This window comes from Mytilus californianus, unplaced genomic scaffold (assembly GCF_021869535.1).
Source record: "Mytilus californianus isolate M0D057914Y unplaced genomic scaffold, xbMytCali1.0.p SCAF_5, whole genome shotgun sequence".
Lineage (NCBI taxonomy): Eukaryota > Metazoa > Mollusca > Bivalvia > Mytilida > Mytilidae > Mytilus > Mytilus californianus.
In genome coordinates, this window is record NW_026262701.1 from 42354256 (window position 1) to 42366251 (window position 11996).

An 11996-nucleotide genomic window follows, 5' to 3' on the forward strand; every position below is an offset into this window, starting at 1 on the left:
TATTTGCATAACTTATGAAACATGTTAAAGTATTGCTATTTTAATTTCAACATTTGCATAATCAAAATTACAAAAGGATGAGACATATTTCTGTGATAACAGTTTATCTACAAATTCTGATATGAAGTAACATATGTTGAATTGCAATATTCATAAATAAATGATTGATCTATAAAAAATTTCTGACGGATTTTTCTTATTCTTCGCTTATCTGCCTCATTAAATTATTGTCATTTGGATATTTTTGTATGGATAATGTAATTAAACATTTTGCTATACTCCACAGAATCCATATTGGATGTTTACACCTTTTATTTATTACATTATCAATATAATACATGTTTTTATAATGTACTTGAATTATAACTTTAAGCTCACTGATAACAATGCTCAGTATAAAAGATAACTTGTATAACCAGTGGACATATTTCACAGACAAGCAACTTATTTCACCAGGTAAGGAACAAATCTCACAAACCTAGAACTTATTTCACTAGGTAAGGAACAAATTTCACAAACCCAGAACTTATTTCACCAGGTAAATTGTGGAACTTATTTTATAGAGATGGAACAAATCATATAGAAATTATCTGTGAAAAAAGTTCTCCCAGAATATATTTCCTGTGATATTTGTTCCACTGGAACTTTTTTCACAGGAACTAATTTTGGCTCACATATTCACAACTATTCTATATATTATAGTTAGACTTGGGAGGATAAAAAAATTTAAAATGTTGTAATGACATGTCCATTGAAGAAGACCGTAGATTGAACTTTAGAAGTAAATTGTCACGTTTTGTTTGTTGCTTAATTGGGTTGCTGTCTAAATTAATTATGTATACTTCACATCTCCTTTAAAATCATTCATAGAAATTAAACATTGCTTAAAATATGTTAGCATACATCGTCTGAGAGTAGTTTTTTGCTCTTCTTATATTCCCTTTTAGATATATTTTTAGTCTTCTGTTCTTCAACCTCTGCTATATCTTGCTAGGAAGAGCTAGCTAGGTAGATCTAGACAACATCTAACTCAGCCAAACGATCTTGGGGTGTGTGTGGGGGCACTTATTATGTAATGAGTGGAAAGGATGAGTCGCTGGGATAGGTCACTATTTGAAGCTTCATGAAATTGCATGAGGTCGAGAAATTTAGGTGAAATATAAGACAAGGTTGATGATTGAATCTGAAACTAATCAGATGTCGATATTTTTTTACAGATGCAATTAAAATCACCAGAGATTGTGTATATATGTCTCTAAAATCACTTTCGTAAATGTTTAAGATATTTGTCAAATCTATTTACTAGTATCTCCCCATGAAATAGCGTAACAATGATAGCTATGTGCAGGTATATATACTTATTGTAAAAAATATATGATAGCTAGGGTAAGTGCATGTATGTTCTTTTATCATTCAATATATATAGTCAAATGCGTTTTGTTAAAATATACTTTTTCACTCATTTGGTCTTTTGGAAAATGTTGTTTGTGCTGTATTTAGACCCCTCTACCAAGGAATTTGTTTTGCATGCACACGTATAAAAATTGCGGTTTTTATCCAACGCAATCATAGGTTTGAACGTTGTTTTCAATTTAGACTTGTTTATATTTTTTCGTTTGGGCTTGTATTATATTTGCCTTCGGACTTATATGATCCGTTCATCCTATTTTGACTCTTTCAAAATTCAAGAGTCTATCCTAAATTGAGGTAAATTATATGGCCTTCCAAATACCGTTTCGATTCCTAACATCACTGAAGAGACATTAATTGTCGAAATCCGGATATGGTGTACAAATGTTTGCACCTCATGTTTGCGGTATACCATCTTTTCCGCAAGTTTATTGTTTTCTGTTTGGTAATAAATTAATGATAAGATCTAATTGTTACATCTTGTGATCCGTTTATTTGTCAATCGCCAATGGCAGTCAGCAGGGTTTAAGCACATCAGTTGTTCGACCTGCTAGTCAAATGCGTTTTGTTAAAATATACTTTTTCACTCATTTGGTCTTTTGGAAAATGTTGTTTGTGCTGTATTTAGACCCATCTACAAAGAAATTTGTTTTGCATGCACACGTATAAAAATTGCGGTTTTATACGTGTGCATGCAAAATAAATTTCTTTGTAGAGGGGTCTAAATATATATATATATATAAAGGGTGGGGTATTGGATGTCTCAGCTGCTCACCTCTGCCATAGAAAGGTCGAAGTGCCGCCGCCGCCGCCCCCGCCCCCTGAGATAAAAATTCTTGTGTAAATTAATATTAATCGAACAGAAATTATTTGATATCTCCGTTTTAAAATGTTTGTGTTGCCTTTAGATTATCTTACTGAGTAGGGGGCCTCGGTGGCCGAGTGGTCTAAGTAGTTACTACTGTAATAACTAGCCAGTCAACACTGAGGTTGTGAGTTCGAACCCCGCTCGTGCGGGTGCACTCGACTCCAATCTTAATTGACTAGGATTGTCAGTTTTCCTATCGAAGGTCGGTGGTTTTCTCCGGGCGCTCCGGCTTCCTCCACCAATAAAAACTGGCCGCCACGAAATAGCCCAAAAGCGGTGCTTAAAGTGGCGTTAAAACACCAAAAATCAAATCAAATCAAATCTTACTGAGTATAAATAAATATAACCTAAGAAAAAGGCATTTTCCTAAAAGTTTTCTTATGTTTTCACGTATAAAATGTACGTAACATGAAATAATCACGTGTGTGTTTACAAATCTTCAGGAGATTTGGCTATTTATAGATAAGTGTTACGCATGATTGGTAACCAGGCAAATCTATTTACTAAAATAAAGAGTTCAGATCCGACACTCTACGGGATTAAAAGACATTTACTAGGTTTGAATTGTCCCAACCAATGAACGAAATTTAATTATGACAGCGTCAGTAATATCTTCCAATTAAGTAGTAAGAAAGCCTTCAGCCCGCAGACTGTCCATCGTTCAACTCTTAATACCGTCTCCGAGGAGACGGTAATAAAAAGTAATCAAACAGAACTCAAACTATAGGAGATGTGGAATAAACTTCAATTTGACAGCAACCAAACGACAAAAACGCCATAGGTAAATCAGATATGTCTTTGAGTAAAAGCCAATTTCTATTGTTTCACTGTTTTTATTTCAAATAGCGCAATTAAACAATCACTTTTTCCAAATATATTTTTTCTAACAAAGCATCAAAGAAAAGATCAACAGCCCTTTTATCATTACTACTTAGCAACAAGGAAACATAATTTACCAGTTAAAGATTGGTTGGATCAATTTTCAAGGTGATCAGACATTACACAAGGAGAGCGCGTGCCCCGTAAAAATGTTAACTTGTATTTGTAGTATTTGTATTTTTATCCATCTGATGAGTTAAGCCTCTTTCAACTGATTTTTATAGTTCGTTCTTATGTTGTAGTTACACCACTGTCCCAGGTTAGGGGGAGGGTTGGGATCCCGCTAACATGTTTAACTCCACATTCTGTATGTATGTGCCTGTCCCAAGTCAGGAACCTGTAATTCAGTGGTTGTCGTTTGTTTATGTGTTACATATTTGTTTTTTGTTCATTTTTTGTACATAAATTAGGCCGTTAGTTTTCTCGTTTGAATTGTTTTACATTGTCATTTCCGGGCCTTTTATAGCTGACTGTGCAGTATGGACTTTGCTCATTGTTGAAGGCCGTATGGTGACCTATAGTTGTTAATTTCTGTGTCATTTGGTCTCTTGTGGAGAGTTGTCTCATTGGCAATCATACCACATCTTCTTTTTTATGATAACTTTTAAATCTCTTAAGATTTTCGAACCAACTTTGAACATATTTTTTTACATTATAATAATCAATCTTAATTTACAATCTTGGTGCATATTTAACCTTTCCATTCATATCCTTAGTTCAGACGACATAGTACTATTGGCAGAAAGTGCTGATGATTTACAGAAACAGCTGGATTCTTTCAGTGAATACTGTAATATTTGGAAGCTTAAAGTTAACTGAAGTGATGATTTTTTGTAGAGGCAGAATGCCGTCAAATTTACATTTTTATATAACTATGGACGGCACTGACATTGAAAATATTAAAAGAATTTAACTATTTGGGCATATTATTATCTAGAACTGGTAATACTAAAATAGCACAGAAACACCTAGCAGAAAAAGCCACACAAGCTATGTTTAAGGTGTTGAAATCAGGCCGCATACATAATCTTTCCACTCAGTGTCACTTAGATCTTTTCTATAAAGTTGTGAAACCCATACTTTTGTATGGATGTGAAATTTCGGGGCATGGTGATGTTGAAATTATAGAAAGAATCCATCAGAAATTCTGTAAACTTCTTTTGAAACTGAAAATTCCACACCTAGCTATATGGTATACGGAGAACTTGGTAGATATCCTTTAAATTAAAAATAGTATCTTATTGGTGTAAATTAGTATCTGCTAAAGAGACTAAGTTATCTTCTATCGCATATACACTATTAAAAACACTATTTACTGTTAATAATGTATGTACATTTTTTGTGAGTGAAGATAAAAATATATTGGATGAATGTGGTTTTTCAAATATTTGGATTTCTCAATGTTTTGGTAATGATATATGATTAAAAAATGCACTAAAGTTGCGATTACAAGACCAATACAAACAGTTGTGGAATACACAATTTCAAGAGTCTACATAATCAGTAAATTATAGAATTTTTAAGTTAGAATTAAATTTTGAAAAAAAATATTTTGATATGTTGGATATGCACGAAAGTATTATTTTATGTAGATATAGAACCACAAACTACAGGCTCTCAATAGAGACAGGGAGGTGGAATAATGTTAATAGAAATGAGAGAAAATGTCATCTTTGTAATATTGGTAGCATTGGAGACGAATTTCATTATCTGCTAGAATGTCCATTTTTTAACGACAGTAGAAAATTATACCTTGATAAGTACTATTTGGCTTATGTTAATACACTAAAGTTTAGAAAATTGATGAGCAAATTAAACAAAAATATAGAGCTAAAAAGATTATGCAAGTTTATAAAGTGTATAAATAAACATGTGGGTCTTCCTAGCTAAAATGTATATTATTTGGAAACCACTGTATTGTATATATGTTTTGTAAATAGATGCATATTCATGTACATATTTTGCACTCTCTCTGTACCTATGTATCTGCAATGGTTATGGGAATAAAGATATTGGTATTGGTTTATATGAACTCGTCAAGCTTCGGTGGATTCAATCAACACTATGATAACTGGACACATTATACAAAAGTCGGCGCGTGCCATGTAAAATGTTTATAACTCTTTCATTTCTAAATACATTTACACCAAAATTTAAATATATGCTCTTTATTTACAACATTATCATACTGAATGACCTTGGTACTTATATGACTGTTCCATCATGGGCTTAGTGCAGTTTTCAGAGCTTAGTGCACCAAGGCGGCCTAGGTGGTGTTTAGACGTACCGGGTAAATCAGTCTTCAACAAGAAACAGGGGCGTGTTTTTTTGTTCTTCGGTAGTGAGCCAGAAGAGGTCCATTTCTGTTTTTTTGCATAGGGAAGATCTTCTGGCCCTCTTCCACCTCTTCGTTTTTGATAGGTAGTTTAGACGGCAGAGGCACATAACAAACATGGCGTCGTTTAGTCTAAATGACATTAATAAATTTATGAATGCAGATATATTGGAATGTGAGCTGTGTTATTAACGTTTTTATGGTATGACAGTCTTAATAGGACATCCCTGTATGACGATAAGCTGGATAAATATAAGAACTACACGGACAATAAAAGTTAAGGGACGACTATTTGATATTCTAGGGAAGGGATTTTGATTGATTGGTGTTTAACGCTACTTTCAACACTAAGTTGGGCTATTCCGTGGTGGTCAGTTTAAATTTATAGAGGGCATTATTAACATTTTTAATCTGTCGCTTATTATGCATATTTTTCAGTTCTTAATTACCAGCCCACCCCACTAAATGAATGAATATCAAATGGATTTTCTTCTTATTTAACACAAGTTTAATTGGTTGATTGTTTGTTGCTAATTATTAACGCCCAGTGACAAATATGTCATGCATGTTCAGGACTCGGTTCAAAACACGAGTTTAAAAGTCAGGTAAATAAATAAAAACGAAGAAATGTATGATTGCTAATGAGGCAACTATCCACCGGAGTTCAAATATGAAGTGGATGTAAGCAATTATAGACAACCGTAATTAAGGCCTTCAACAATGACAAAACCCGATACTGTCAAAAGGCCCGACGTGAAAAGTGTGAGAAACAATTCAAACGAGAAAACTTATATTGTAATTTTTTTATAATTAAAATGTATCATCCACATGAAGGGGCGTAACTCCTAATATCATTCTGACACACTAAACGGATCTTAACCCGATCTGAAAATTTTGAACATTACTTTTTATGTTTGGTCTGAATTCGTCTAAAACCGTCTTAACATATCTTGTTTAACAGCTAGAGCCTTCTGTCTTGTTTATCTTGACATGAATGAACGGACTGAACACGACATATCTGAACAGCGTCTGAAAGTCTTAAAAAGTCTTAACGTTTTTCCCTAGCGGTAAATTCAGTTGATTCAGACTTGATCAGACCAAAATGACCGTTTCAGACTGAAATCTTGCTACTAGTGATAGTATCTCTTCAACAGCACTTATGTGTCGACATGAATTGTCATTGACATGGTCATAATTTTTTTACAAAATTTTGAATTTTTCGAAATACTAAGGATTTTCTACCCCAAGAACCGATTACCGTAGCTGTATTTGGCAAAACTTTAAAGGAATTTTGGGTCCTCAATGTTCTTCAACTTCGTACTTTATTTGATTCGAGCGCCACCGATGAGTCTTTTGTAGACGAAAGGCGCGTCTGGCGTACAACATCGTGGTATCTATGATACGTTTATTTATATTCAAACACAAGTTTGCTAAATGCATATAAAAAGTTTTATTTTTGTTGTATAACACCAATTTAAATGCCTTCTTTCTTCACCAATAGTAACAAAATTTTATTCATCTTTAAGCCTTGAAGCAACCAGTACAGAAACAGTCAAAATGAGAGTAACATGCTATATAACTACATGTTTCGTCCTTATAGGAATAATACTTGTGAACAGAAGCTATGGTAAGTAGAAATCGATGTAACGATTTATCTACTTTAAAAATACAAAATAACTCTGCCCTATAATTAATAAGACAGAGAAGGTCTTAGAAAATTAGAACATTTTATAAAAAAATATGTATAATAAACGACAGCCTGCACAAAATTTATTAAGAAAAAAAACAACCCTCATTTAACTTATGATAATTTGAAAATACTCGATGTCTTTTAATGATGTGCATGCATTATAGGAACTTATACCCTTTTTTCAATTTTATAGAAAATTTTGTATTATAATATTTTTTTTTGTTGCAAATATAATGATAATTGACATGTGTCTTTCTTCTGTGCAAATCTTTTATTCAATCTACCGACTTACAAAATAACACGTCTTCATGTTTCTATGTCTCGATCGGACTTTTCGAGAACCTATGTTTTACACAACAAAAAATAAATTGAGTTATCTTATTCATACGAAAAAGACATAAATCTGACATAATCATTCTCTTAAAACAGTATCAATATGAAAAACTAGCCGTTTTAACTGTGATATAGATATACAACTATTATTAAATGTACAACAAATAATGTAAATTAATTTTATTACATGCCCCGAAGAGCATGTGTTACTTTTATTTACACCCATATTAACATTCATTTTGACGCCATGACTCTTTGGCTACCTTCTTTTGATTTATGATACAAGAGAGAGAGAGAGAAAGAGAGAGAGAGAGAGAGGAAATAATAACAAAAAAGCCAAATAGGGCCCTTATCGCAAAAACAATTTGGCAACACGAATACCACAAAATATTAAGATAAATGAAATACAATGCATACATGCATCGTTCATTTTTTCTTTATTTTCTTTGTACAGTTTGTGCTTGCAACGTCGCCTTTTCAGCGTACATGACCGAAAGCAGTGCCAATACACAAAGTGCGTCTATGGCTAATGGAAACACAATTGTATTTAATAGAATAGAAGAAAATACTGGTGGAGGATACAGCACTACCACGGGAAAATTTACCGCTCCTTCATCGGGCGTCTACGGCTTTTCATGGACCTTCTGTGTCGATTCTCGTACCAATGATGGCGGCGACCCTTTGCTTTACGGAGAATACGGCACAGAATTAATGAGGGGAACGTCTGTGATTGGCGTACTGCATACAGATACGGAAACAAAGTACAATGACGCATGCTCAACAGGATTTGTCATTAAATACATATCCGAAGGTTGGGAAGTTTACGTCAGGAATAATTATGCTCACCAAGGAAAAATCTTGAGCAAGGAGAGTCAGACCAGAACAACATTCTCTGGATGGAAAATAAATAGTTGAAACGTTTGTTGAGCATTGTTGATCGGATATGATTGACATTCTGACATCGCAGTACATGTCTTTATTTTTATCATTAAAATATATTTAATTTAAGGATAGCTGTTTCAAGTATTTAAAAAAAACCAGACGTTTCTAATGTCAGATGCTAGTAAGTAGACAATAATATTGAAAATGAAGAAAAAACATCTCTGATTTGTTTCCTCTTTATTCTTACACCGAATTTCGCCGTTTCGTAATCTAAAGGACTATGGGTAATTTCATTGTTTGTACCCCAAAATGAAAACAGTCACGTCATTGGTTGAATTTCAATTCTTTGGGACATTGTTAGCCAATAGTGGCGTTTTGGTGTACGCTTTTGAAAATATTACCCAGAATGCATTAGATTCTGAAACGGCGAATTATTTAATGGAAAAGGAATGATAAGAACCATTTTTGAGCCTCTGTAAAATAGTAAAATTATTCAAGCTTTCCAAATTATTTTAATTTCATTATTAATCAGTAGATTGATATAATCTGGAAACAGAAATGCAGAAAGGTCAATTTTTATGTCATAAACATGTCAAAATTGACATATTGAACTAAAATAGTCATTCTACACGTTGTATTTGGACAAAATATGTAATGAACTTAGGCTTCACCCAAAATTTTTCACACATTAACATCTTTGAAAAGTCCATCATGTTGCCAAATTTCTTTTTGGGTAAAGAATTTGCTCATATTTAAATATTTATATCTGAAAATCAGGATTTTTCCCTAGTTTTTCAGTAATTGCAATAAGTTTGAAGCAATGATGAAAATATCTCAGATATGATTAAAAAAAATATTGATACCGACATCTGACAGACTAATGTTTAATAAATAAACATCTGCATGGAAGATTTATAATACTTTTTGATTAATGAATTCAAGGGACCAACAAGTGAGAATATCATACCTTTGTCTTTGTATATTGAATCGTTTGTATAATTCAGTTATAATTATAAAAAAAAATTGAAACTAATAAACACAATTTATAGCAAATAGTTGTTATTCACACTCTGTATATTATTATAGAAAATAAGTGATTTTGTGAGCACGTACCCAATATCAAGATGTTATTTTTTAGACCCCATGAGATAAGCATTCAAACGGAAATGAGAGTCTAAACTATATATTCAAAATGATAGATTGAGTGCTATCGGCTTTATGTTCCGTGGCATACATTTCAAGCATATTCAGACTTCCTTAAAATACAATGCTCAATCGGTTAAGTATTTGTTAAATAATGCCCTAAGTCGGTATTCCTGTTCAAATTAATGGGACACTATATACAACAGAAATTACAAAAAAACACAGGACAATAAAACAGATCACATTAACATCAAACTCCTCCGAACAAAACCAAACGTGCAATCAAAGACAACCAACAACGAACACCATATAGTACCCATCAAACACGTTCAAAGTTTTTATTTCCCAAAGACGCCAACAGGGGTATGTAAATAGTAACAAGCAAGTTATTTATACTTATTGACTGGGTATGCGTGGAATAGTAAGTTAATTGTCCTCCGAGCTGCAACTATTGCCCTGAGGCGTAGCCGAGGGCAATAGTTGTTTCCGAGGGGACAATAAAGTTACTATTCCACGAATATCCAGTCAGTAAGTGTTTTATTATACCGAAAGAGACAACAGACACAAAGTTATGCCAAGGACTGAGCGACACCGCTGACCAAATTTTTTTTTTACATTTGTAAGAGACAACGGACACATAGTGATGACAATTATCCGATTGTAAATATGCATTCAAATAACAAGCAGGCAATTGTAAGTTTAAAGCTTCATTTTTTTTAAAACAACAGAATAAATTCAATAACCGAACAACGATTTCAACGAATTCATTTGATCTGTCATTACTTTTGTTGAAAGTAAATATTTACAGAACCATTGTTTATACTGCTGATAGCGAAACACGAGGGAGACTGAAATACAGCTGGGATCTGAAATGTGTTAAACTACAAGTTGGTGCATTTGTCACTGTCTGAGAATTATTTTGAACGGGCACTTGATGCGTTTCACTAATGCCCACTAAGGCCCATACTATGTCTACTGTTAATGCCCCCATCGTCAAGGGCTGTGATGCAGGTACTACGTACATGTATGCAGTGATTTGTACATCTTTAAGAAAGTTCGTAATCGGTACTTATATTGGACATCATGCTACCAAGTGAATTTTTTCCCACGGGAACATTTTCATACCATAGATCACCGGTAGACGAAACTCTGGACGCAAGCTTCGGTCTCTGCCAAAAAATATTATCTAGCGGGTTAAGTTTGCTCATGTACTTTGTAAATGTGATAACTGGACAATTTACGTCACCTGAAATTAGAAATAAAAAATATGCTTTTTAGGAAATTTTATGTATAATATAGTTCAAATAAACAATGTACATGCAGATGCGAAAACTGCGTACAAAATGTAGCTACATTTTTGTATTGCAGGTCCTTTCGATATATTTTGTTTTGTCCTTGTGGAGTCTTAAAGTCTATAGATACTAGTTTTCGTTTTAATTTGACCTGTTGATACAATTTGTAATGTATTTTTGTTATTTAATTTTACTTATTTAATGTTATATCTCGTCGCACTATTTTAATATATACCACCTTTGATAAGTGTTTAGTATGACGATAAATTTTCACTTTTGTTCTCGTACTAGGAACAAAAAATTATTTCCGTACTCCATGTATACCTTACAACAAAATTATTTTTATTTACCTGTGTACGTTATTTTATTTGGCGGCATTTTGTCCAATGTTGTGGTTGTCTTTCTGATATTGTTTTACATCTAACCCCCTTGTTTTATTAATTTTGTATTTACATTGGGTCGTAGATCAAATTTATTCGTTCAGTGTATGTTCACTTGTTTTTGTTGATGTCTTTTGATTGAGTTAAGCCATTTCAATTGATATTTTATAGTGTGTCTTTCTATGTTGTGATGTTACACTATTGTTTCAGGTAGGGTAAAGGTTGGCGTCTATTAAAACGTTTAACCCCGCCACATTCTATATGTGCCTGTCTCAAGTTAGGAGCCTGTAATTGAGTGGTTGTCTTTGTTGCTGTTTCTCATATTTGTTTTTCTTTTATTGTTTTGCATAGTTTGTTCTTATGTTTTACCGTTACATCACTGTCCCAGGTTAGGGGCAGGGTTTAGCGCCAAGAAACTAATTCAAATCTGCTGCATTTGTTTGCACCTGTCCTAAGTCAGGAACCTGATGTTCAGTGGTTGTCGTTTATTGATGTGGTTCATAAGTGTTTCTCGTTCCTCGTTTTATATGTAGATTAGACCGTTGGTTTTCCTGTTTGAATGGTTTTACACTAGTCATTTTGGGGGCCCTTTATAGCTTGCTGTTCGGTGTGAGCCAAGGCTCCGTGTTGAAGGCCGTACTTTGACCTATAATGGTTTACTTTTACAAATTGTGACTTGGATGGAGAGTTGTCTCATTGGCACTCATACCACATCTTCTTATATCTATAAGCTTTCTTCTGTAATTCTACATAAATTAACGTACATGTACTGTGCATTCTCGAC

At 33.4% G+C, this 11996-nt stretch overlaps 1 long non-coding RNA gene across 1 annotated transcript; it reads left to right on the forward strand.

Moving 5' to 3' along the window:
• The first annotated feature begins 344 nt into the window (after positions 1 to 344).
• Positions 345 to 9450, forward strand: LOC127702234 (uncharacterized). Its single transcript, XR_007982333.1, has 3 exons — positions 345 to 456; positions 7019 to 7119; positions 7970 to 9450. It is a non-coding gene; the product is annotated as an uncharacterized LOC127702234 (long non-coding RNA).
• The last annotated feature ends 2546 nt before the right edge of the window (positions 9451 to 11996 follow it).